This window comes from Hetaerina americana, unplaced genomic scaffold, assembly GCF_022747635.1.
Source record: "Hetaerina americana unplaced genomic scaffold, ioHetAmer1.1.p SCAF_7, whole genome shotgun sequence".
Lineage (NCBI taxonomy): Eukaryota > Metazoa > Arthropoda > Insecta > Odonata > Calopterygidae > Hetaerina > Hetaerina americana.
Window position 1 is genome coordinate 54,881,788 of NW_027287316.1, and position 27,456 is coordinate 54,909,243.

Consider the following 27,456-nt stretch of genomic DNA (forward strand, 5'->3'; position numbering starts at 1 on the left):
ACTTTATTGTCGGGAAGTTTGAATTATTGCTCAATAGTTTTCCTACTTCAGTGTTCACGAATTTAGCAAGCGTTGAAGGATTACTCATGTCGGTTCATTCAGCAGTCAGTTTTCCTTCTCGCAAGACATTTCTAAAGCCACCAGAAAGTAATCGGTAGCCCAGTGGATACAATGTTCGTCTAATAATCTGGGGGCCCGGCTCAAGTCCCATTGACCAGTCCTGTACAGTCCTAGCTTCACGTAATCTCTAGACTTTTCGGGTACCATCGGATAACCCAGGGAAAATCAGATGGCACCGGTCGAAGAAACTAGCCCAAACACTTCCAATGTAGGAATAATCGCCAGCGTAAGACTAACAGTCAGTGATAGTGTGACTTAGTATGGGGTGAAATCACGCCCATAGCCTCAACATCCTGGTGGTTCGGTTTGATCCATCGGATATCTCGGGAAGAGCGGCCTTCGTTTCCACAGTGGAGAATTACATGCATCGGTGACTCAGGGAGGGATTCTTCCGGGGAAGGTTTAAGTTCATCTCCCAACGAGGGAAGCATGCCAAGTCTTTGGAAGTCCTTGCACCTGGACCCTGGCCAAGACAGGAAGCGTGCGCTAGGAGTCGTGCGTCCCGCCACCACCCCTTCCCTCCATCCTACTGTTTATTCCCGCCGGCTGGCGTTCCATGGCCACCCCGCTGCTCAAGACGCACTGCGCCCTCGGTAAGAATTGCTCCATCAACGCCGGATTGAATTTGGCGGATTTCTCCACATTACTCCCGTTCGCCGTTCACGCCGTCGCTTCTTTACTTGTTTAAACTCGTCTGTATTAGGGAAATCGAATGAATTGCGCGATAATTTAAGAATAGCAGTCCAGCATTGCTCAAGACGTATGATGCATTTTAATTTTTAGTGATCTCTGATGCGAGTTGTAGTCTAATGGATAGAGTGCTGGGCCTACCTGCCGAAGGGATCCGGGAGACGCCTCTGGGAAACCTCAGCAACACCCAAACTTTGTTTTTTTCCGGGTTCAAGGTCTTTCTGTAAAACCAGAGGTGGCACAGGGCCAGGATGTGGGCCCCCATATTACCCTAGTTGTTCCCTCACACACCGTAGAGAGCTTGTCATTACAGGGCGACGTCTGCACCATCACCCATCGAACCAACCTTCGTGTTGATTACTATGGCGGTTGGTTGTGAATGTAATAATTCATTTGAGTTTTTGAGCGAATATTTCAGTGTATTTTCCTGCGTTGAGAGTACGAGAGAATATCCTGGGTAAAAAAACGACACTTATCTTATTAGTCTGTTCTAGCTTATTTTGAATACGTGATCTACATCCACATGGTGGCGCAAGTCAACCCTAGCGTTTGTGGCAGGGAGTTTACTGTCCAATCATGCTATTTCTCTCCACTGAACATTTTAGCAAGAACCTAGGAATTTGAGGATGCATATAAATTAAGCTATGTAAATACATTTTGCGAACAGATTTACGAGCAAATTTCAACTGCTACTGTACGTATGAGAGACCTAGCTGCTATTGATGAACTAGAGACTTTTTGAAAGTTATTATCCATTAAGGGATAGGATGATGGATAAAAAATATACTTTGTAGGCTAAAGAATTATCTCCTTTGGCCACCTCAATGACAATTATTCTCTCCCCTTATCGTTCAAGGGAAAAATGAGAGTTGATGGCTATAGTCGTCGAATTTATCATTCCCATGGAATCCGTTCGTAGCATTCCTCAAGGTTAACCTGTAAATCTCTATATTTCTTCACCTTTCCTCGGATTGCTATATTCAAAAACTCGTTTATCGTAATGCATCTATGCCCTTACCGTATAAATGTACCCACCAGTAAATATAACAAAATCAACTATAGGTGATTAACCATACTAACTATCCACAATTCAACCTCGTTATTACATTGTATTTATTTTACTAGCTCAGTCAAGTATTTTACACTTGATAGATTGAAATCATAACCTTCTCGACGCTTTAATAATTAGGTTATCTAAACTTAAGCTCTTCAAGTACATCCATTTGCACTGCTCATGATATGCCATTTGCGAATGATTACGTTTTTTATTAATTTCTCTTCCTCTTTGGTTTATCTTCCATTACTTGTCGTTCTGACCTCTACTCATTATTAAAATTATGAATCAATTGACCTCTGCTTTGACATGGGTATTTGTGACGAATTTCAATTCGTGTAATATGAAAGTCTTTTCGAGTCCAACCCTATTCGACCTAATACCATCCTGCTGTGCCACCGTCAATCAGTGGGTGCTTCAAGCTCTTTCAGGGACTCAACAGGCTATCGAAGTAAACAGTTTTCACCCCGTCCTTCATCCAAATAAGCACGGATATCATTAGGTGTCATTCGCATTCATAGGCGAACCAACGGAATAGAAATAATGTCCTCCATTTCCATGCGTGTTCGTTGTGAAAATGCGTGATAATACGGGGAGTGAAACGTCTGTATGGCGTCTCTGAAACGTTTCATGTCTTGCAACGTAATCCATTCTAGCCGTTGGAAGAACTAGCGAGGTCATCGATGCAACACTAAGGTTGTCTGATCGATGCGTTGAGGATGTATTCTGTGTGTACCTTAGGTTTAGATGGTAAGAAATTTAACGCCAGAATTCTATGTACCTTAGATAGTCAACTACCTTCCCATCATAGTGTGATAGATTGAATGCTTATGGTATTCTTGTAACGTACTGTTATACTTCTCTTTATCTCTAGGCTTAAAGAGGCGCATTCAAGTTCTAAGATCTTATTTCTTTCTGTCTGATTACATACACCAGAAAGTTGTAACTTCGTTTACATCTCGATATTGTCTCCCTGTAGACGAACACATTTTTTACGTCCATAACACTTTCACCGCATATCTCACTCAATTATCATCGAATTTTAATGGGTACTCAATTTGTAAACCCCACATATGGAGGAAATGTATCATTACACGCGGTTCTTGCTTACCTCGACGCCATTTCAAGTATTGAAAGCGATTCTCGCTCGAACAGCAGCTGTGCGATCCCTGTGTGCTGAGCGGTGCAGCCGTCTTTGTCTTGTTTTCCTATAGAGTTCCCGCATTTTTTAAGTCCAATCACATTATTATATCCGCTCCCCTTCTTAAGGAAATAATAAGGATTACTTAGAACTTGAATGCACTTCTTATAGCCTGTTTTTTAGCCATTCTTTCGGGTGATGGTGACCTGCTTTTCATTCATAGTTGAGGTGATTTTCCTTTATGTCATTTTCCATCTTTTGGATTGTTTTCCTTTGCTTTTCCTTAATTAGCCAGTGAGGTCGCATTCCGTGTATACATATGCTTATGCCAGTGCTTGAATCATTTCTCAATGTCCTGTAATTTTCGGTGGTTTCTTATTTATTCCTTTCTTTCTCTGTCCCATTTTGCCTTTCTGAGAATCATTCTTATTATTTTAATATCATTTGTGCTCAATTAACGGTCTGTTCTTGTAGTGTCTGCTCTGGCTTCTTCGTCATATGCAACTACTGGTCAAATTATTGTTTTGTCGGTTCGCATTCTACTATCAATTTTTTCCATCGATGTGTTCTTTTGATCTAATTCGGTGTTGTAGTTTTTATATCTCTTATTTTATTTCTCTATCCTATTATTATTTCTTTATATCTATAAGTCTACTAATTTTGTGTCAGTTTTTCAAATTTGTAGTCTTTTTTTTCGCTATTAAGTTTTCCCGTTTCGGTATTTCACCAGTAACGTGACTTTAAACCTTTTTATTCATAACTCGAGCGAATTTAATTTTTAGAGTAAAAGAATTTTTATTAGAGCATAAAAAGTGGTTCACTCTGTGCCATGCTGGCGAAAACGTGCCAAAGCTGACCTGTGGGCATTCTGCAATCATTAGAAGGGAATGCTGATGAATGGGTGTCACGGGTACTCCAAAACCTTTACTGCCCTTTCTTCCATTGCTCACAGAAGTCAAGCAAAGATTTCGCGCATCGCAAACCCTCGGCGATAACACCGACGGGCAGGGTTCGAGTGAGCGCGGGCAGGGGAATGGGAAATGTCCCGAGCGACGCAAACGCGTCTCGTCTTGCGAAGACATGGAGAGAGATGCAGACGGGCGACACCCTTTCTATCCCTAATGCGGTCGATGGTCACCGACAGTTGAGCGTTCGCTTGCCTTATTTCGGGTTGCGTAATATTTCTCTCTAATTACGCAACGGTAGAAAATGCTATTGGAAGAGGAAAAAAAATGTTCCGCCAAAGAGTTCTCGGTGCGGTTCACTCGTCTCGCTTGCCATGAAGGGCGTGAGGAAATCGTTATGGAAAACCGTCAGGGGGGGGGGGGTGGTGGTGATTGAGGGGTATTTGTGGCCTCAAACTTTGTTGAGGACTTCTTTCAAAGCTCCTTGCTGATACTGCGAGACTATTTTGATCGTCACGATGTCTCCAGTGGTCTGGAATCTACTTTTTAGGTTTCCACATTCTTTCTAGTTGAAATTATTTCTAAAGCCGCACCAATATGGTTAAAAATTAAAAAAATTGTGTTCGTTGGAATATTTTTCAGGTGAAAATAGTTCATAAATCTCATGAAATATTTGGTATTAATGCTAACTAAATAAATTAAAACGTTTATTTAATCAAGGATACCCAATGTGCGCCGTATATTTCTTCAAAACTGAAAATAATTGTTTTCCTAATTCTGTTCCATGAGGGAATTTATATTTCTTGATTAATGCATAGTTACAAATCCTCCCATTGTCAAATTTCATAAGCTTTGATGTTGCGATTACACCATCCTGGTTTCTACGATCGAATATGTTAAAAAATTGTGATATAATTATCAAGTTACACAAGTAATTTTGATAAAAAATTAAAAATTGACTGAAAACATCTGCATTTAAAAGAGAGCTGTTCAAAAAATACATTTTTTTATTCACAAAATGTTTTCGGAAAAAAATCACGTTATATTTTCATCTTATGTTATTACCACATTTTCCCCCTGCCACACATCCTAGCAGTGACTTGCTGGGTACTAAGATATCTAATATATCTTCATGTGCTACGTACGTATATGTCATTGATTGGCACAAATGTCATTGATTTTACTCCAGTATCAGCGGCAGCCGTAGCAATTTAAAACGTTCAGTTTGCCCAAGCTTGCTTCCGATGATGAGGAACTCTTTCCATGGAGTTATATCTTCATGTCGGGGAACTGGATTAAGGGGAGGATCACATCGGGATCGGTCTGGGCAATAGGAGATAGATATTTTGCATCCATTTTTGCGAGATGGTCGAGATTTCGTGGCAAGTTGCGAGGAACCCACCGCATAAAAACATGTATAATGTGCCAAATGATTCTATTTACAACGTATGGGTGGCATCCGATTAAAATTTTCAACATTTTTGTTAGTGCTGTTAACGGTATTTGATGATATTTTCAACGGTGGCAACATTAGTGTTGTGTACTTACGTATTTAAACATTTTAAACCATCTTCTATCTGTGCTCTAGGGGAAAACAGACTGTCCTGACCTCGGCGGACTATTTATTCGAGCAAAATTTACAATACAGTGATATTGCACGTCGCGTGTTACCTCAATCGTTGTCGAAGGCGGACTGAACATGTTTCGACTTGCAATGGCTGCCGCCTGTGCAATACCTGAGTCAAATAAATGGAACTTGTACCAAATATACATCACACGTTAATATTTCGATGTAATGTACAATTAAATATTTTCACTGTAAATTATGCGAATGAATATGTAAGATCACTTTTTATTGGATAATACTCCTACAAATCGTATACGGTTTCAAAACTTGAAAATTCTCAATTGAGGAAGAACAACCTTTATACAACCATTGTAATTGCAATCAGTGGATTTCACTTTTACTTCACATTTCCACTACCCTCAAGTGAGTAGTTGAAATGCGAAATGAGCTCCGGAAGTGCCAATGAGCACCTTAAAAATAACCTGATAACAATGACGAGGGCTAACATTATCACACCTAATTTTTACCGTGGGTAATCAATATTTCTCATCGTTTTCATTTCGATCCTTGGCCCAATGTGGTTGTCCGTATTAGACATTTTATGTCGGAATTGCTGGTCTTCAAGGAACAGAAAAAATGAAGAGCGATGTTTTCCATGCCACCAGCCCGAACGGATTTCCCATTAAGCCATTCGATGGCAAATCGTCCGTACATCCACGCTGATGTTTCGCGACAAATAGCATTCACCCTGAAATGACGTTAGTCTTGACACACATTATCCTTGGCTCGCCTCCACGGGCCTTGAAATACTTGGATTATATGAGCTTTTGGATTAGTGCTTCGCGGCGCGATTTCCTCGCGCGACCAACAGGAAGTTCAGGTGTCCTAATTGATGTTTGACGCGACGGACTCAGTACACCAAGGCAGAGGCTGTATGCTGTCGATCAAGTCATTTCGAATTTATAAGAGGTAGTGCGCTCTTTTCGCGGTGTGAAAAATGGATTCCGGTCGTGTGACTCCACTGGTTTCTGTAAAAATAAAAGTGGAATGACACCTGTCAAATGCGGAATCTGTAGCAAATGGAACCATGTCAAGGACGTACATTTCGCAACCTTAATGTGAAAATCGCCTTCTCACCTCGAGCCCGGCACCTCTGAAAGACAGAACGCTAGAGAGGCGGACGGAATAGAGCTGGAATTGAGTCTTTCAATGAATAATTTCATGGATTTATAATGGGGTAAGCCTTTCATGGATAAAGGGTTCTCCTGCCTAATTTTTCCACTAACCTTGTCACAATTACTCTAACCCTGGAAAGATTCTGAAGAATCCTTTACGGTACTCAGTCAATTCCTTCAATGACATCCGATTAAAGAATGAATGAATGAATGTATTGATTCCTCTTATATTGCACTTACATTTCACATGAATAAAAATATCGGGAAACCTTAGGTTAGCCCAAAGAAAAAGTCCTATGCTATAGGTTACTCATTGTTAATTAGTTCGTGCATTGCACGACATTTCCTGACTGCACACGTTGCATTGCAATGGAAGGGAAAGAATCTCATGTACGTCATTACATGGTATTTAAAAGTTGAGTTTTTTTAGCAACACCGAGAAAATTACTGTGGTACCAAATCATATTGATAGAGTTGATCATCGGGATATAATAAGAGAGATGGACATCATCCCAGGGAGATTCATGTACTCGCTCTTTCCTCGCACGATATGCAATCATATCAAGCTTAAATCAAAGTATCCGAATATTTTTATTTAAAAAGCCAAATTTATTGATTAAAACCACAGCATCCATCATTGGATGATGCATATGTAGGCATGTATGTGCGTATGTGTACGTGTGCTTGCGTATGTGGGCATATGTATGCTCATATGCATGTACGTATGAACTCATACGTGTGCATGAATGGCTGATGCCATTCATGCACACGTATGCCGCCACTCGCAGTGGTTGGCGAAGTAGTGTGTGCATTTTAATGTCACTTCATAGCCGGAAGTAAGAGTATCACGGCATTGCTCGTTTACAAAAAAGAAATGTTACTTTCATAAGACAAAAATTGGAGTTGAATACTTTCCGAGACCAAATATTGAAAAGATTCGTGCAGATGCGACCGTAGGCGTCCGAACATGGTCGATATTGCTTTGCGGACATTTTTGACCCAGGTTTACTCTTTTGGCGTCGCGCCCGCTTCGCTCGGCCCGAAACCGTGGTCGTGAATGGACATGAGGCCTTGATGTGGGTGTAAACTCACGTTGATTATTCCGGCTTCCAGGAAATAAAGCCTCTTTTCTCTTCCTTCACATCGTTCACATTCGCTGATATTATTATTGCTGATATATATACTCCTTTATTCCGCTTTCCAACCAACCCGCATTCCCTTCTCCGTAAGTGAGTCTTCAATTTCCAACAGATGATTTCTCGTAATCACCTTCATTTGTCTCCGTCAAAGTTCATTTTCTCCATCATTCGTGCCCACATCTCAGCCTCAGTCTATTCATTCACTCACTGTCTGGAACATGAATAGCCACGCTCCACGTGTACGTCCGTCACTCAGTATGTGTTCGCCGTTTGGCGGGATTTCGTGTTTGAATGTGTGTGTGTATATATATATATATATATATATATATATATATATATATATATATATATATATATATGTATGTATATGTATATTTGGCTGTTTTAGAATATAACTTGGCGATAGAAATAATTAGTATTATTTCCAACGCTTTCATTCTTAAACCTGTGGATACATCGTAGCATTTTGAAAGTCGGATCGATTGGAAGGGAGCACTTTCCGTTTTCCCGAATGCGAGCCGCGACTCTACGAGCCCACGGTACTGCCACTCCTCTAAACATTTCGTCACGCCTTTCTGGATGTCACGCCGGCCATGACCATCAACCATGTCCTCCTCCTCGCACCTCGGTAACTTTTACCAGTCTCACCCCAATAATCTTCCACGCCTTCCTTTCCCCTTTAGGCATGTCGCGCGCCTCTTGTCAGTGGCACTCCATAATTTTCCGCTTCGTTTCCGAGGGCTATGATGAATATTTACAGTTAACAGCCCTATTGTTCATCAGAAGAAAACACGTTTTGATATTTGTCATGGGTTATGCATTGTACATCTATTAGATGTATTGAGTTATCCTCTTTTTCAGGGAAATAATAACACTTTGAAGGCCTTGGATTGTTCCTGAAAATTTCACTCGCGACTGCTAAAATCGTCCCATCCTACGATCATGTTGAAAATTTTGATTTTACACGCCAAAAGCTCTACCCAAGCTATGTACCCGGGTACCAGATCTTCCTGGGAAACCATAACCGGCACGGGGAAAGGAACTGGCCCCCCTACCCTGATGTGTGAATTTCACACGCCGTATAGGGCTTAGTAGTTGGTGTGAACTACCATCACCTACCAAACCGACCTTCGGGTTGATTACTGTGTTTATGGTTTATATATATATATATCCCAGAAAGTATGAAAAGTAACTGACTAGAAGATTAGGGGGAAGGAGAAGAGGGGATATTGTGGGAGCTTTAAGGCTAAACAGAGGGACGTGCGTTGTAGACGATTGGTAGTTGAGGGAACAGAAGGGGAAGGTGTTAGCTAATTGGAAAGGTTTAGCCCGGGATGTTATAAGAATTTAAATAGCCAAAAGCAAGCTAATTTTATTCTTTTTTATTGGATTGAAGTAGCTGTAGACTGGAGGGAGGATTCAAATGTTTGCATTTCGGCAATAATCAAAAGTTTTGCTATGGGTAGCCGCAAGTCGAGGATCTAAGAGAGGAGAGGATGGATTTCAGGATGCTCCTTAGTTTGTCATTACAATATTGAGGAGCGGAGTGAATCAGCTTTCTAAAAAGCTGGGCAGAATTTGCATTGAAAAGATAAGTGACATTTCTCGAAAAGCAGAAAGAAATCGGAAGGGACGGTAGATATATAAGGTGGTGCTTTGCTGAAGGGAATTCGCGACGAGAATGGGGCTTGAGATTTTGTGTATTTTCCACGTTTGAAAGGAGTCGGAAGGATTTTGTAAAATGTAGTAGATTAGGAAAAGGATCGGGAAAGAGAGGCATGAATCCTTGAAAGGAACTTATTTAGGGGATGAGGGAAGTTGCAGATGTGGTGTTCTCGGTTGGAAAGAGAATTAGGGGTTGATTGTTTTGTGTGCGGAGGATGATTACTATTGAAGTGAAGATAGTTGTTTGTTTGTTGGTTTGACATAGATGGTGGTGTGGAGTATGTTGTTGAGGAGAGAGATTTTGACCTCTAGAAGCGTGATTTTGTGTAGGAAATGGTGGAGGCAACTGAGGATATTATTTCATTGAGGGAAGAGATAATAACGTTAAAGGAGGCCGTTAAATACTGGCAATCTCACGTTCCATAAAGCAGATACCCGGCCTAAGGTAGTCGTCACTTTCGCAAAAGAAATAGCGAGAAACTCGCGGGAATAAAGCTCGCTTTTTCTTCCTTGTCATTACCATTTTTATAGGCCTGTGTCTTTAATAATGGTATCTGCTTCCTCAAGTTTATTTAATAAAGTTTTGCACTTAGTGTCACTCGTTAACGTTGAATCATCCGCGAACTCTTTGCCGTCGTACCCTTGAAACTTATTCTCGAGGAAGTTTCTTTCTGGAGAGCCTGGAGAAATCCGGGTGGTTAAAATTGGAACATTGTCAACATGCCCAGAGGAGCATCTAACGGATACTTTAACCTTCCCATAATTTGTTATAATTTAACACTTGAACCCGCCAAGTGAGTTAGTACACTTCCCCGTAATATATCATTGTTTAAGCGGGGAAAATGAGTTCAATACCAGTTAAACCAAACATTAGTTAGGACATTATATCATGTGGCCTGTCACTTGTGGATCAGGGTCCCTCTCTGCCCACTGGAGATGAGGTCGAATTCATAGAGGTCACTTGAGGCCACGTACTCCGCTATTCATAAGGGAGCTTCAAAGTTCTTTCTTACAATTTACGTTTTTGCGTTAAACTTTTGTATACCCTTGTTTTACAGAAATTGACAGTGGTCACCGTCTTCATCCCGAGATAATGTGGATCAACACCAGAATGATTAACAAAAGCCACGACACGAAATTCGGAGGCGTCGTGTGAACATAAAACGGAAATCAGTTTCGGATGGCCCTGTCGACATCTGAACGAATATTATCCGTAAACTTGAGATATTTTCGCGAGACCCATTACTTATACATTTTAACGTTTAGCTGAAAATTACGTACCGCAATTACCGGCATATAAGACGCACTCATTTTCCAAAAATTTAGGGATTAAATTCTACCAGCGTGTAAATTTCTACATGCATTTACCTCTGTTTTATTTAAACTTGATTTAATTAAAATTGCTTTTTAAAAGTTATGGTGCCTGCTACGCATCGATGAATACGTTTTAGATGTATCTAGGTAGCTCGGATTTCGACTTCGAAGCGAATGATATCCGTGGACTCTCTAGAGGAACTCTTCCGGATTAGCACGAGCATTCACGATGTCGGCTGTGAATCAATTGCCATCTTTCCAAAGGCGTGCACATCCTAACACCGAGAAAAGATCCACAAGCCGTCCATTAGGGCGCAGCCCTTCCGCAGGAAGGCGAATCAAAGTAATGCTTCGCATTTCTCGGGGTTTTCTCGAGGGTGAAGATGAGGATTCTCGACTAATTCTCAGCCCCTCACATCCAACTGCCATGAGACCCCACCATCGAGTTCCAGGAAACATCACGCCGGCGAGACGTGTTCCTTCCCGGGAGCAAACTCCGTTTCTGAGTGTGGCGTAATTTTCGGGGCCGCGTAATCCACTCTCGGGAGGCGGGGCAGGAAGGTCAAAGGAAAACGAAAGCTCACGAGAAGTGGATAAGATCGCCTCTCGAGCGCTCAGACGATCCGAGGATAACGACGTATTAAGAGAGAGGGAAAATAAAAGGAGTTTGCGACCGTGACTCGCGCTCTTACCATGGTCGTGCAGTTGTCACGAAAGTCCTCTTGACCCTGCGAATCGACGACGCGATTGTTTTCTGGTCTGTTTGCGATTTCTTTGAAGGTAGCTGGCAATAGGCGAAATGTCTTTTTTTCCGCTTCATCATCAAGTGTTATCAAATCCGAGAATTGCTTTGTGGCTGCTCCATTATCACCCTGTTCCCTGCCAGTCTCCATATTCCCTCGAGGTCCCTTGCGCCTATGTCAACGTACCATTAGCAGCGTACCTTCAATTTGTTTCATTCATGCATTTATGTGACACGGGGTAATAACTCTGTCATCTCATTGTGAAATAGTATATTTACATGACAAAGAAATAAAAAAACAAGTCAATGTTCACTATTTAATGTGTTTCATTATAATGAAGTGCGAAAATAGTCTAGTTTAACCATTTTAATGTAATAGAAATTTATACAAAGATTTTTCGAGCCAAATATTATCGGGAAAAAACTGAATTCTACAAATAATGGCAGTGTGATGTTATTTTTACGTTTTTCCACTGAAAAATAATTGGACGGCTCTTTATTTATAGGTAACTGATGGTGCAGTAATGGTTAACAATGCGTCGCGAATTGCATGGATTAATTTGTACATATTTAAGTAACGTAGTTATTTAAATGTGATAGTGTAAGGACCTGTTCTATTTTAAATATTTTATATTGAATTTTTGAAGTATTTAAATTGTCAATGAATAGTAACGTAGTTTTTCTCAATCAAAAATGAACGGGGAAAAATTTAAATAAGTAATGGTCATGCTGTGTTCTTTGTACGTATTTAATTTCCTTTTCCCAGACAAATACTGCTGGAAAGTATTGTGTGAAGGTCAGTGAGTATACGTTGATCTTTAACACTTAGCAACGCTGAAAATTAGAAGTAGTATGTGTAAGTGCTTTCCAAGAAAAGTAATTTCATAGTCTAAAAAGATTATTATTATTTTTTGAAAAAATTTTACTTTGTTTTATTTTGAAATTTTAATTTAATTGTTGACTAATACCAAGGAGTTGTTTATTAATTATTTAAAACCAGACTCGGGCATTAATGAATAACAAGGAAACCAATTGGTTTCCTAATTGCTCACTTCCTTAGCAGTTCTCTAATTACTCCATTTAATTTACGCTCGGAAGATATAATAAAATCGCGACCAGCAAAAACTGTAAAAGCAGCTACAATTTAATAATGCAGCAATCATCTAAAAACTGTATTCCTTTGATATAAGCGCTACTATTCCATTAAAGATAAAAGTTTCCTTGAAACCATTTACCTTTTTGTAGATTATAAAGATAGCAGTACTGTTTCCCTATTAGTTTATAATGATAAATGCACTTTATTCTCCCGACTTATTGCTATCTAATTCTGGTTGAAGGGCAAATTTGGATCCCTTCTTTCCTGCTTTATGCACTGATAACGTCGGTACCGTTCTCATGCACGACATATCAAGGAGGCATGGGGAGTAGATTTGCCTTGTGCTAATCTCCCCCGCCATTTTTACCAGAAGAGGTAATGGTATCATTTTGGACGCTTTTAATGCGTATATCTGGCTTCCCTTATCACCGTGGACAGGCAAGATCGTGAAATCAATGCCGTTTATCATACTTTACGACGGTACCTTTAGCGCATCCGCGTCGTGGTATGGGTGATACCTTACCAGTCTTCTGTTGCGTCTGGGATGAAAATCCACGGTCAACGACTCGAAAGTAGGTTTTTGATAGGAGGGGGGTAGAGCCCCTGTAATACGTGGTAACGGGCGACAAATAACGCGAAACACCCAACGGCGCGGGAAATTTAGGGTAAGTGGGGAAAGTTCCTTACTCCCTGCGACGCCTTTGTGCTACCGGGAATATCTAGTGCCTGCAAAATCTCAGCAGCTGAACTTAATCTTGGCTGGTGTCCAGGGGAGGCAGTTTTGGAACCCGGGCCCTCGGAACAACGGACTGGCGCTCTTCTCTTTGGAATACCACGCCCCAAAGTCTGAAATAAATAACAAAAACCTAGATAAAATTCGTATAAAATGCTGAAAATGAGGTACGCCGCGTTTGCCCAGCGGCTTGCTCAGTTGTCCTTACCTTTAGCTGGAGTGACCAAGAGGAAGTTCCCAGTTTGAATCTGGCCAGGGTGGTTTTTTCTCAGTGCTGTGCCGGCGACCTAATTTCGTCCACGGTGTGATCTGCTAGTAGTCCGCGTGTAATCTACGCTGCGGTTTCAACCGTAATCTTTATAGATTCCGCACACTACCCAGGCATTTTTAGGACTTGATTGTGTAATGATCGAACTGAAAGATTAATACTAAACGGAGTTGATTGTTCTTAAATATATCTCCTCATCATATTATGCACCTAAAACGACCATAAACATCCAATTATTAACGGCAAACTCGAATTGGAAAAGATTAACCTTTACGTCAATGTAATTAACTAACTATAATCAAAATATCTGAATAAAATTTTGCGTCAATTTTGACAAAGAATTGGATTTATTTACAAGCTCACTTAGTTTATCCCTTGATTCTAAATGCGCCCTTGAAGCCGTACCAATAACGAATTTCTGTGTGTCAAAATTCAAATCCTCCATTGTCAAGAATTCTCTAGGGTGGGTAGAATTGTTCTTCGAAGAATCTATTAATAGAAAACACGTAGATTTCCGGCCACGAAATATTTTATTGGCGTGAAGGCAGTGAAGTTTAACTCCCAAACTCAAGAGAAAGACAAATGGACGATGCAATTTTACGCTTAGATGTCCAACGCTGATTTTTCTCCTCTCAATGAGTGGTCACTTAAGTTCATATTCGTTGCTTAAAAGTCAGTTGTTCGCGTCGAGCGTAATTGCATCGGCAGTTGTAGTTTTAAGGGGACAGGACCGTCAGCTGATTCCTATTGTCCCATGAAGGGCAGTCAGTCATTTGGTGTAGGTAGGGTTTTCAGAGAATGGGGAAGGGCGAAGGGAAACCCGGCGTTGACAATAGACCACTAAAATAGCTTCATTAATTTTTATACATACGTACATTGTTAGGTCATATATATATATATATATATATATATATATATATATATATATATATTGTATATAACAATAAAAAACTAATCAACATTTCAATGCAACAATTTCTAAGTGTAAAAACCATTCGCCTTGACTGGGATTCGAACCCAGATCCCTCAATATCCGGTCGAGTGCTTTAGCCAGTTAAGCTATCAAGGCGTCCTCTTAAACTCTGGAATTTTATTATTGAGGGATCTGGGTTCGAATCCCAGTCAAGGCGAATGATTTTTACACTCTGAAATTGTTGCATTGAAATGCACATTAGCGGATGACTCCGTTAAAAGTTACTGTTGCGGCATCTCCCCCAGTTTCTTTGGAAATTATCAATATTTGTTGTTGCATGCCTACTGCGTAATCGCCCCCTGCCGCATACTCTCGTTTGCAGGATACCATGTAGATGTAGAGATGATTGTATGTGGCCTGGGTGATGAGGAGTTCTATTCGGGATTGGTGGGCATGGGCCTCACCGTTCGCTCGTGGCCCGAAATGAAATGTCAGTGCTCTTGCCGGCGTGGTTGTCAACGTTTCCTCACCCTACGGCTTTTCCCTCCGCCCCTCCCCTCCCGCTGCCGTGGAATCCATCGGCCGCCTGTATTTATACTCCCTTCTTTTCCAAAAGGAGGATCAAGTGTAGGAGTAGGTTGAGGAGCGAAAACGATATTTTCTCCCACACCCGTCGACACCGGTCTGCCCATCACAACTTTCACTCTCCCCCACACCCCAGGCCGAGTCATCTTCGAGTGCATCTTCGGGCGCACTCAATGGCGTCGCTGTTCGCGTGGCCGCTCTTCTTCCGTTTCGCAACGTTCACCCGCGATTTGTGGTTTAGAAAGGCGCCGACGGGATATTCCACCCGAACGAATATGTAGCGATAATGGGAAGGAGCTCCGCAAAAAATCCAAAAACACTCTCAAACGCTCCCCTGTCTAACATTCTCGCCCTCTTTCCCCTGTGCCACGTTTTTCCCCGGGTCACGCCCTCTTAAATCCATTCCCAAAGACCTTTTTCCCATCCTGAAAAACCATGAGACAGGGGCCAATACTTACCCTCCGTGTCCTTATGTTACTTATAGAAGTTTCGCAAATCTTTTTGACGTCCATACAAAGGTCACATTTCCGTGCAGTCGGGTCTGATGGCTTATCTGCCCAGCGGCATTTATGTTTTCGTGTCAGCCAGCACTCGGTAAATATTAAAGGCACTCAAAAATAGACAAATAAAAATGGATGCAGAGAAAATAGATTTATATTACAGAGTTATTTTTCGGCGGTCATGCCGCCTTCTTCGAACACACAAGAACCGTGTTCTAGGGGTGAAGATGAGAAGGAATCGGTTTAGGATGGAGAGAATTAAAAGAAGAGAAGTGGGGGATTATCTTGGAGGTGGTAGTGGGGAGTAAATCTATTGTTTCTAAATTCACTCGTTTAGACCGGTGCTTTAAAAAGCCCTTTGCACCCAAATATGAGTCAACTCCCGATGTTTCACCTCAAGGCTAACCACTTTTTCTGAGAGAACTGGTATTACTCTTACGGTAAATCTGTTATGGAAATGCTTTTGAACTACTGGGTTCTCAAATACCCAGCTACCCCAAATGGCGCAAATGACCTCAGCTGTGGGCCGCTTCCCCTATGAACTAATACTGCTGAACACTATAGCTACTCTAATGTAGACTTTGTCTGATACAACTTATCGCCACCCATAAAAGATAAATTAGCTGAAAATTAACTGTGAAGGCTAGATACTGCATTTCGACCTTATCCATTGGATATATCCGATCTGTAAATCGAAAGATCAGGAATCGAATCTAATCATGAGCGAATGATTTTGTCCTCGAGATTCTCGACATTTTAGCGTGTTAACTGAACACCGGGTTCGCCCGAGAAAGTGCTATTTTCCCTTGGTGGAATAGGTTGATGCAAATTCAAACAGTCCCCCCGACACGTACGTCCCCAAATGCGTGGGGAAGGTTCATAGGTCTCAAAAAAAAAGTTGTTGGACGCGAAATGAGGGAGCCAGAAAAAGAGCGCAAGAAACAGGAAACGACTCGGGGAACCGTTCACCTTTGGATTCTGTTTGTTTTTTATTCGCTCCGCGGGACTCACCAGTCTCCTCTTCCCGCGGCGGAGGGGTAGGGGGCAAGAGGTGGAGAGAGAGAGGAGAGGGGAGGGGAAGGAGAGTGAGTAGTGGGAGCGGAGTGTCCAAGGAGGCCGCCGTCTCCCCAGTGCTCTCGCCGTCCATCGTGTCCCACATTCGACCGGGGGGAGGAGTGGGGCATACGGGGAACGGGACGGCACGCGAGCCCGAAGGTGGTGGCGCAAGGGAATCTTCTCCGGCGAACCTTCAACGCTCCTCCCGAGGGATTCCTCCGTCTCCTGTATTTTTTCTCTGCGTGTGGTCCGCGACCTCGCGTCTACCGCCCAGTGGGAGGCAACGGCGATATACTCCTGTGCGATAAAGTACTGATATTAAAAGGGGAGGACAACTTGTTATAGGGAGTTCTATCAGTATACACTATTACCTACTATGAGGATCAATTTTTGTTGATTTGATGAAAGAAAAATGAGTATTTGCATGGCTAGCCAAAGAAAACAATTTTCCCGAGGAGAAAATTGCATTATTGTGCCCTGCATTAGTGTGGGTCTTGCGCGAAGGATACTTCGAATTAAGTTAGACGTAGTTAAATGTGGTTCGGGATGTTAACAGGGTAAAACCCTGACTCATTTACGTAATTAATGGGCGTATAATGGATTCGCGTGCCATCGTTTTAACTCCCGCATCATTCCCTCTGAAGCAAACCTCTCGCACTCATTCCCACCGGCCCCTAAAACCTCGCATATTTCTTAACTCCAGCGAAAACTATAGAAAGTATCCGTTTTGCATTTATCAACTTATTAGGCATGATTATTCTCGTAACGCATGTCGCTCCTCGCCCTTGTGGTAGCCCGCCGGTCAGGTTGTCGAAGCGGTGTCATTGGTTGAATGATGACGGAACATTGAAGGTTGTGATAGACGGAGGGTGGTCGGGGAATGACGAGGAAGACCATGGACATTTTGGATGATATGATTGGAGGATGAGAGATTGAGCACTAGCAGAAGGGAATATCGCGAAGAAAAATTGACCATACTGAAGGATGGTCGCAGTGTTTGGGGAACGTTCGATATGTACCTCGTGCACCCGTAAAATAATGTAATTCGAGTCATGTTTTGTTTGGAAGTCCTAAAGTGAGTTAAGTAAGAAATTTTACTGAGGCCAACGAGTTGTAAATAGGAATTCTTCCCCAGGAGTGAAGGAAGTTTGCTTTCCGTCGTGTCCTGCCGTAGGTATAACCTTGGCTAAGTCTTAATGTCTATCCCACTCATTCAGGTATAAATCGCATCTTATGCTTCCACTATACGTACTGCCTGTTACCTTCTCCTCTTTTGGTATGCATCATTTTTATAGTTTTAAAATATTTGTTTCGTAATCTGTTTAGATTTTTTTGGTAAGGCTACTTTTCCATTCGACCGGGAAATAAATAAAAGCAATTACGAAACTGAATAAGACCCACGGAATGAAAACCTTAGGTTAACTCGGCGATGACATCCTTCTCATGAAAATTCTATGGTAAAATATTGTCAGTTACATCATATTTCTCCTTGATAGTCATAGTTATTTCAACAACACCCAATATGGGATGTTAAAGAGTACATTCTAGGTCGTCCATCCACGACATCCTCCAAACGGAGGAAACAAGCTAACATAGTATGACGTTGTATTGTTAGAATTAAAAAGAGCGATTGGTCAAGCACCGATTAATAAGCTAATATAAAATCTGCAATCATGTTAAATTAATAATATAGTGGTGAAATTGAGTTCGCAATTTTCTTTCGGAGTGAACGCTTCTTTCAATCTACTTTATCCTCAGGACTGCGGATATCTGTGTTAACAAATCGTCGGCAAACGTATGTATCTGACTTTTAACCACTGAGTTAATGTAATCTATTTGAAGAGTGAATCAAAGGGGTCCAAAAGCACTTCCCTGTGGAACATTTGAAGTGACTTCTAATACAATAGAGATAACACCATCTATGACCACTCTTTGTTGCCGACCATTCGAAAAGTCTTTAATCTATCCCAGGATATTTTTATCTAAGCCCTAGGCCTTCAGCTTTGTGAGTAGTTACCTACGAGTTGCTTTGTCGAAATCTATTTTTAATCTAAAAACAAGCCGCTCCCCCCCCCCTGCAACATTACTCTCTCCCAAACAAAAATGTCACGACCAAAAAGCAAAAGTTGTGTCTCGCAAGATTTACCAAGTAAAAATTGATGGCATTAGTTCCGATTCCGCGAGTGCAGTCTCTGGCCGCCCCCAAGGAATTATGATCGTCAACTTCTTTCACTCGCGTACGTAGATGGTATTAGTAATGAGCTAAATCGTAACGTCATATTTTTGCCGATTTTACGGTAAGCTACCAAGAATGATGTAACAAATCGGACAATGGGTGTCTTTCTAGTAATTTCAAAAATATTGGTGCTTGGTGTTGGGATGATTAAATCTGAAACCAGAATGTATAATGATGAATATCGGGGTAAAGAAATATGTACACCCTTACACGTAATGTCTTAGAGGGGTAGAAATAATATTGGTGGATCGAGTGCAATACCTAGGAATCACACTGTAATCAGACCTGAATGTAGAAAACAGAGTAGGAACATGAGCGTAGAATCATGGAGAAAACGGGTTGGTAAAATGAATATTGGAGTAGTATTCGAATGGAAAATTAACGAGAGGTGTGATTTTGCGTTGGTTAGAACTCACCTTGAATACTCGCCTAGTGATGTGGACCCTGTTCAGAAGAACATAATTGCGGAATTAAATCAAGTACAGAGAAGAGCTATCTGTTCCGTGAAAAGTTATTATGAACGAACAGGAAGTGTCACACTGTTATTGGTATTCCCTCGTTGGGATAATTACAAATTAGAAGATTTTGGGCGCGAATTTAACTTTTAAAAAAGTTGCCCATCTCTTTAGTTTAACGCTGACTCGGAAGTAATATCCCGAGAGAAAGCAGGCGGGACCACTGGGAGAAGTGGTATTAGTTAATACGAAAGGTGACCGACAGCTGAAGTCATTGATGGCACATATGGGTAATTCGGTAGGAGTAAGATGTGAAAGGAATTGAGGAATGTTGGTGAGTAACCCGTCGTCGGCACAGTCCTCTTAACGTTAAGCATCTTGGGGGTCACACAATTTAACATCCTACCTGATGGACGGCTCACTCCACTTCAAGTGCTGTTCACGTAGCACCTCAAGTAGGGATCGTGATACAACTGAATAAGTCGAGTCACCTCCGTGATTAGAACCCAGACCTTCGGGGTGGAAAGCGAGTGAACTATCCACCGCATCATCCTGATCTTCCGCTGGGATAAGTTAAGGAAAATGACCGCAGAATCAATCGATATAATGGCCATCGTCTCTCGTACTATTCTTGACCGCGGTAGTAGGAAACATAATTTGGACTTCTTGAGCTTCCTAAATGTCATTGTGACCGATCAAAAATCGCCGCATCGTGACCTAACTACCACTGCCACATGCCTTGCGGCGGCTTGGAGTATAAGATACTGATGTAAGTGCTGATGTACTGGTGGCGCCAGAAACCATTCCGAACTTGAACTGTTCTCTAGGGTTAAATTCGCAAGTCTCTCTGCGTGGTCATTGTCACCCGGTTGAAATTAAGTTATAAATGCCCGTGACAAGTCCTATAAGCTATTGACTCGTAACAAATAAAGCAATATTTCCCGAAATAATCTCGCCACTTTTTCCCAGTCTGCTTGGAGTCCAGGCGATATATCCTTTCCTCTTGTGCTTATCCTCTGGCCATAATTAATGATATGTTCAAATAATAACTCACTTTATTCTTGTATGTACATATTTATTCATTCCTAACTTTGCTGTCTCTTTTGAAAGAGATGGTAAGTATTCAGTAAGGATGGCTAAATGGTCTACGGGGAATATTTGAAGGCGAATTCACTTCTGCGATGGAAGTTGAATTGATCTCTTTCGTTCGGGAGGACCTGCGTGAATATAAATATAGTGCAAAATACGAAGATTCGTTTACTTTAGTTATTTGGGGAGACTAGATTTTTCAGAATTTGAGCAAATAATTTCGCCAACGCTTAACTAGAGCATGAATATTATGTTGGAATGTATCTGTTTTTTTGTACGAGGGTCATCCGGAAAGTAGTACCCGTTCGTGCCGCATGAAGTGCTGACGACGCGAGTAGCCGCTGGACGAGGTCAGATAGCTTCAGTGGCTTGTCTGCCTTCTCTGAGCCAAGTTGTGTGACGCTAGCATTGCCTGTGTTGTTTCTGTGATTGTTTACAATGTTTAAAAAAATTGAGAACGCCGCCAGTTGTGAAGTGAGGGCAGTGATTAAATTCCTCAATGCAAGAAACGTTCGCCCATGTGATATTCATCGCCAATTAAAGGAGGTGTATGGAGACAATGTAATGGACGAGTCGTCTGTTCGGCGGTGGTGTCGCAACTTCAACATGGGGAGGGGGAACACACACGACGATGAGCGTTCGAGGAGACCGTCTGTCATTGCAGACCAACTGGTGAGCTCAGTTGACGAATTCGTGAGGAACGATCGGCGCGTCACAATTGATGACATCTGTGAGCATTTTCCCAATGTTTCTCGAACAATTGTTCATGAAATTGTTAAACACCATCTGCATTATGCAAAAATTTGTGCAAGATGGGTCCCTCGCGTATCTCAATGAGCTGGCGGCGAAGGACTATGCAGCAGGAATACAGAAACTTGTCACACGTTATGACAAATGCCTTAATTTGCTTGGAGATTATGTTGAGAAGTAGTTTAAAGTATCCTCTTTCAAATAAAATTTTTTATGTTTGTTAATATTTACTTTTGTCTTTTTATTTCACGAACGGGTACTACTTTCCGGATGACCCTCGTATTTACATTGCTCTGACTTACTTAGAGCTAACCAAATAAAACAATATTCAACTTTTTAATTTATTTCTACCCCTGTTTATTTTTTACTGGTAGCGTAATGAAATAATGGGATAGGATCAATCCAAGCCATTTAGGAGTAAAATTTTTTCAATCAAGATTTATTTAAATGCAGGTTAATTATTTTAATTTATTCAGTGTTTGCATGTCAAGTGTGTTGTTTTTATCTTCTCGTTCCTTGCCTGATAGTTTAAACATTCGTTGCGGCTATCTTTACTTTATATCCGGGTTAAAAACATGGTCGGTAGGTCTTGGTTTGTATTAAAATACTGCTTGGTGTTTTAAAAACAGCGTCTACTCCGGCATGAAATTGATGCCAATGAAGTTGTTTGGAAATTCAATGCATAAATATATGTGCTAGGTAAAAACTACACAACCTACCTTCAAAGGAAGAAAAGCGATCGTGATTAATTCACTAGTATTGCGTGAATTTTGCAATATCGGGGTGCGTAATATATCTTACGCTCGAAGTCCCTCAAGGCTTTGGTTTGTGGAATCCGGTTTTGTGGAGAATCGTTTCGTATGTATCATGGGACGGGGGAATGATAAACTGAGGGAAGTTGTTTATTCATCTGCTCTTTGGTTGCTCGTGGGTTGTTTTTACAAATGCTGAATGGATCGTTCCTGTAAAGGCCTACCACGTGTAATAACCGCGTGAATCGTTCATTCCTCCAACATTGACCAATTAAGTGAACAGATTATGCAAGGAACATCCCTTCCTCCTACTGCCCCTTCAAATATTCAATGACCAAGTCACAAGGGGAAGGTGGAAACCCGAAATTTAATGATTACCATTGGGGTCAATTGCACTTATTGGAAAAGCGGCACAGGATAGGAAACATTTGCAAACCCCTCCAATCCGTCCGCTTTCTTAAAATAACAAGGGAACTGTTAATCTCTTACGTAATCCTAAGATGGGAAATCTGCATTCCACTTTTCAATTTTTCCGGCTCCGTTATGAAATTTGTATATTCCAGGGCCTGTCTCAGAGCATAACAAAATGATTGCTGCAAAATTTGTGTTATATCGCTCAATTTCCATTTCATATGTCGGATAATAAACGTGTATTCCTCATGATTTGTGGGAAAAGCTGAACATCTGCTCGAGTCCGTTAGCATATTAGTGTGTGTGAGTAAGTGTCTCATTGTTTAAGAGAGTAAGTGTCGCATTGTTTAAGAAAATGGAAAGCAAAAAAAAATTGCGGAGTTGTAGCTTACGTATTTACAAGCTCTCTTGAACATGTGGATTGACTTTTCAATTCCGAAATGTTCGAGTACTGCTCCTACTTGTCTGATGCAGCAACGACGAGGCAAATATCGTTTACTTGTCCATTGGATGAAAAGCCGTTGCCGTCAAACGTTATGTTTTTTTTCTTACCCTAACGGTATCGCTGAAGTAATATCAGGGCACAATCGGCACTGAAGATTTTGATCCCCCACGGATTAAATTTCAAAACTAGTCGCCAGCCAAAATAAACCATGATTTTCTGGAGTGAATCTTGCTCATTTTTTCAATGTCTTTCCGATTTTTAAATAGGATAACCGCCCTCTTATTAATTTATGAGTCATCACATTGATGGGTGAGACCCTTGAAGTCCATTGCAGTAATAATAAGATTTTAATTAAATACTTTCCGCACTCTACATTTTCAATTGGTACTATAACGGAGCCGGAACACTGGCTAAGGTTTAAGAAAAAATTTTATAACACAAGTAGTGCGAAGACATTCATTTATTGATGTAGGTAATTAAAAACATTTTCAATTACTCATTGAAAAAATTGACAAAAAGGAAGAGGGGCGTGCATCGTTCATATTAATGTAATATATGAAACAATGGCTGATGGTGGAAATGTTCAACTAAGACGTTTATTAAGTAGCTAATGGTCTTTTCATTCCTTAAGCTTAAAGACAACATTTAATTAGCTAGAAAATTTAGATTTCCTACTATGAAAAAAACTTCTTTTGTAAGAATTTTTATGGTGCAAATTCAATTACATACGACATGGAGTAATATTTATATAGATTATTCATGAAATAACTCAAATATGTATCTCGTGAAGAACTCTGTAGCAGGTACAGGATTGGGTGTCGTTAGAGAGAGAGAGAGCGCGGGAAAATTTTCCGTTGGCACATGATTTGGATGAAACTTGACTGTACGTATGTGATATGCTAACGGTGAGTCCTCGATTTAAGTGGACGATGATCCGTTCCCGGAAGTCGCGACGCAAACTAAAGCGCTGGTCTAATGTATGCAAGTACCCTCTGCCGTGACTTTTGCTACTTGCTCACTGCCTTTATCCTGGTGTGCTTCAATGTGCTATGTGATAGAAATGGAAAAATTTGAAATTTAATGATAAATCAGGGAAATTAAACTCGCCTTGTGCAATGACACACGGAGGGGTTCATCACCCAGGTAAAAAATTGCCCAGCTGGGGTCGTCATGAAATGAAATGAACTTAGTTTATTGTTCATTTGAAATCCATTAAATTCCTCTTCAGCTCTATTCGAGGCGAAGTTTTTGCTCTACGAGCTAGCCAGTCGTCCGAAAACAAGAGATTTCGTGGAAACGCAAGTAGAATGAAAGCGAAATGCTTCCAAGTATTCATTCCCAGAACAGCGTGTGGGCCTTTTGAACGAGACCAAACCATTGTTCTAGTGAGGGAGGTTTTGTTGGTCTCGAGCTTAAGATTAATTACTTCCGCTTCCTTGCTATTACGCATCCAAAAACGCTGACAGGACAAAACGTTTGGAGGTGCACATAGGGGTAAGGTCAGAAATCGCTTATGCAATTTTAATTGCCGTTGTTGTCATCGGTGCTGGAAATCTGTTGACTTGGTCAACTTTCGACTTCAATTAACAGAGAAGTTAGCCTTGGCGAGCCTTTTCCATGATGAATAGCGAATTTTCGAGGTTTCTTGTTGTTTTGGTTAAGTAAACACTTTGGCTGTGTTGCCACTTATGATGGTAAAGCAACGTTAACCAATTTTGCTTTAAGTAGATAATTGAATTGATGAATTCTACTGCTCGGCTACTTTCACTAGTATTTTCTATTTGGAGGTAAAACCTTAGGAGGTATTTTGTATTTGGAGGTTTTACTACCTTTCGAGATAGCAAGAAGAATAATTATAAAAATAAACTTTTCACTGCGTGAAAAAGTACCAAAAAGAAAAAAACACTATCTCACGTATGCACCTATATATATATATATATATATATATATATATATATATATATATATATATATATATATATATATATATATATATATATCTCCGAGGTCTGCTCAAAAAGTATCACGACTTTTGTTTTTTCTCAAAAGTTATTTATTTATTCATGAATATCTATTTTGTCCCCTTCAAAGTAATCCACAATAGATATTATACACTTGTACCAACGTTTTTCCCAATCCTCGAAGCACTTCAAAAAATCATTTTTGTGATTTTTTTCAGCTCCTCCTTCGATGCAGTCTTTATCTCGTCAATCGTAGCGCAGCGTCGTCCTTTCATGGGCCTCTTCAGTTAAGGGAACAGGAAAAAGTCACTGGGAGCCATATCTGGGGAATACGGCGGCTGCGGCCTCATTAGTGTGTTTTTTTTGGCCAAAAAATCGCGCACAAGGAACAATGTGTGAGCAGGGGCGTTGCCATGATATGTATATATATATATATATATATATATATAACACATGTCACATAACGTACGTTACTGAGAATAATATAAGGAAACCAACGATATCTCAATAATCAAAATCGGTTATTTGGCTGCTGCAATGGAATGAAGAAACTCATATGCACGAACCTTAAAAACATTGCACTCCTTTTGGGCATTTGTGTAAAAATGGATCACTCTGGTGCATACGTTGTGTTAATAACGGAGTAGTTTGTTTTATCTATTGTGTGCCAGGGAATACCTCTCTGGACGTACTCTTTGTCTCCATAGTCATTTTCAATTTGAACGTAATTGAGAAAATTGGTGATCGAATTGTTCGAATTATTTAGTTTTGAAGGAAGGGTCACGATAATTATACACTCAATTGCCCCTCATTATCATTACGAAGGTTAAAAATAGAGCTTAAGAGAAATTAATTATTAAAGTTTTAAAAATTTTGACTTGTGTGTTTCTAGATGGCCATGAGTACACTTCGAAGTATGTAACTGGTTGTAAATCTGAATGAAAAATTTGTATCCTCAAAAATGTTTTGAAAATATCTTATCATGTTTCATTAAAATAAATATTGAAATTTATTTGCACAAATACGAAACAGGAGAATGCCTGTCTATGATTCAATACAAGTTGAATGAACCAGAAAAGAGTTGAATTCTGATAAAAGCAGTCGGCACCAGTTGACACGTCTAATGATGAACTTTGCTGGAGCTAAAAGCATAAATGTGACATTTGAATGTTACATAGACGTTTAAAATTATGAAAATATTTTAAGTATTATGATTCATAACTAATGAGAAAATTATGAATTCTAATGAAAGTAAATATTTTTTTAAATTAATTTTTAAATTATTTCTGCGTTTTAAAAAATTTTAACATCACTGAAAGCTTATGTTTGATCGAAATACCTGTGTTAAAGGATAATGATGGAATTTTTTAATGCAAATAAAAATTATGAATCCTCCCACGGAAAGCAAGAATACAGTCGGCAAAATGACATGTAAGTCATTATCAAGGTTCTTATTAAGATAAGCAGGGATGGAGAAAGACTTAAATGGCAAGAACGACGAAGTGGAGGAAGGGTCCCTTGAGGTGAGGAACATGCATCGTAAGGAATAAAAACAGGCTTGAATTCGGAGGGCTAAGAGGCTTATTGGTTTTTGCGGCCGAGCGAGATGTTTCATATCGATCACAGAGGAAACAGCATATCAGGGCAGGAAAGAACCACGAAAGAGAATGTTGAGCGTCAAGTGGACGAGTGCAATTGATGAAGTATCTGCATAGAATTCTTGATTGAAGAAGTTGAGTACTTTCAAATTATTCATGCATCAACTCCCCCACATATTTCATTTCAAGTGAGTAACCATTCTGAGAAAGAAATCAGTTGGCTAATCGATAAGTGTTATGTCCTAGTACGTGGTTCCCTCTCACGCGTGAATTTCTCAGTCATTCAAGGTATCCAACCTATTTAAAGGTAGGTTTTGGATAGTCTCGTGTGACGTTTACTTCTACTTATCACGAGAACTTCCATTTCGTTTTTCCGGCAGTATTTATTCCTTCGCTACTTCCGCCTCCATTCAGTCTAAAATGCCCTCTGTTTTCTTATTCTGGAGAGCGAAACATTGGAAATTCGCGGCTTGCATTGGACAATAATGGGTGCAGAAATTGTCACCGCTTTCCGTAAATAAGAGCTTAGTCAGTCGCGAAAAGCGTCAGTGAAAGATTCTTTAATTTTAGGCATAACGCCCATATCAAGATTGTTATTGTGCCTGACCTGCATTAATTTGTCCTTCGGACATTTCGTGACTGTACAGCATGGTTTACCGGAAATATTTTTGCTAAGGCACTTTCACCCCTTTGCCTCAAACGAAGGGCTGATCTTTCTTATTTTAGCGAAGTTAAGTTGCCTATCCGGTTAGTCAGGTTAGTAGTGTGCTCGTTGGCCAATCCGAAGGTCGCAGAAGCTCATAACCCTGCTTTGGTTTGGAAGCTATTTTTTATGCACGTGTTTCTGTGATAAGTTACGAAATTATCAAATCCGTCTAAGCACCCGGAAAAACCACTGCTCCAGCGTCGATGATGCATGAAAACAAATATATATATATATATATATATATATATATATATATATATATATGTATATATATATATATATATATATATATGTATATATATATGTATGTATATATATATGTATATATATATATATATAGGTATATATATATATATAGGTATATATAGGTATAGGTATATATATATATAT

The 27,456-nt window shown here is 40.4% G+C and overlaps 1 protein-coding gene and 1 non-coding gene across 4 annotated transcripts in view; one reads left to right on the top strand and one right to left on the bottom strand.

Moving 5' to 3' along the window:
• The window catches only part of LOC139696263 (short-chain dehydrogenase/reductase family 16C member 6-like), a 178,497-nt gene that overhangs the window by 121,501 nt on the left and 29,540 nt on the right, over positions 1-27,456 (top strand). The gene's annotated exons all lie outside the window — the stretch shown is intronic.
• TRNAS-GGA (transfer RNA serine (anticodon GGA)) lies at positions 14,606-14,678 on the bottom strand. The gene has a single exon. It is a non-coding gene; the product is annotated as a tRNA-Ser (tRNA).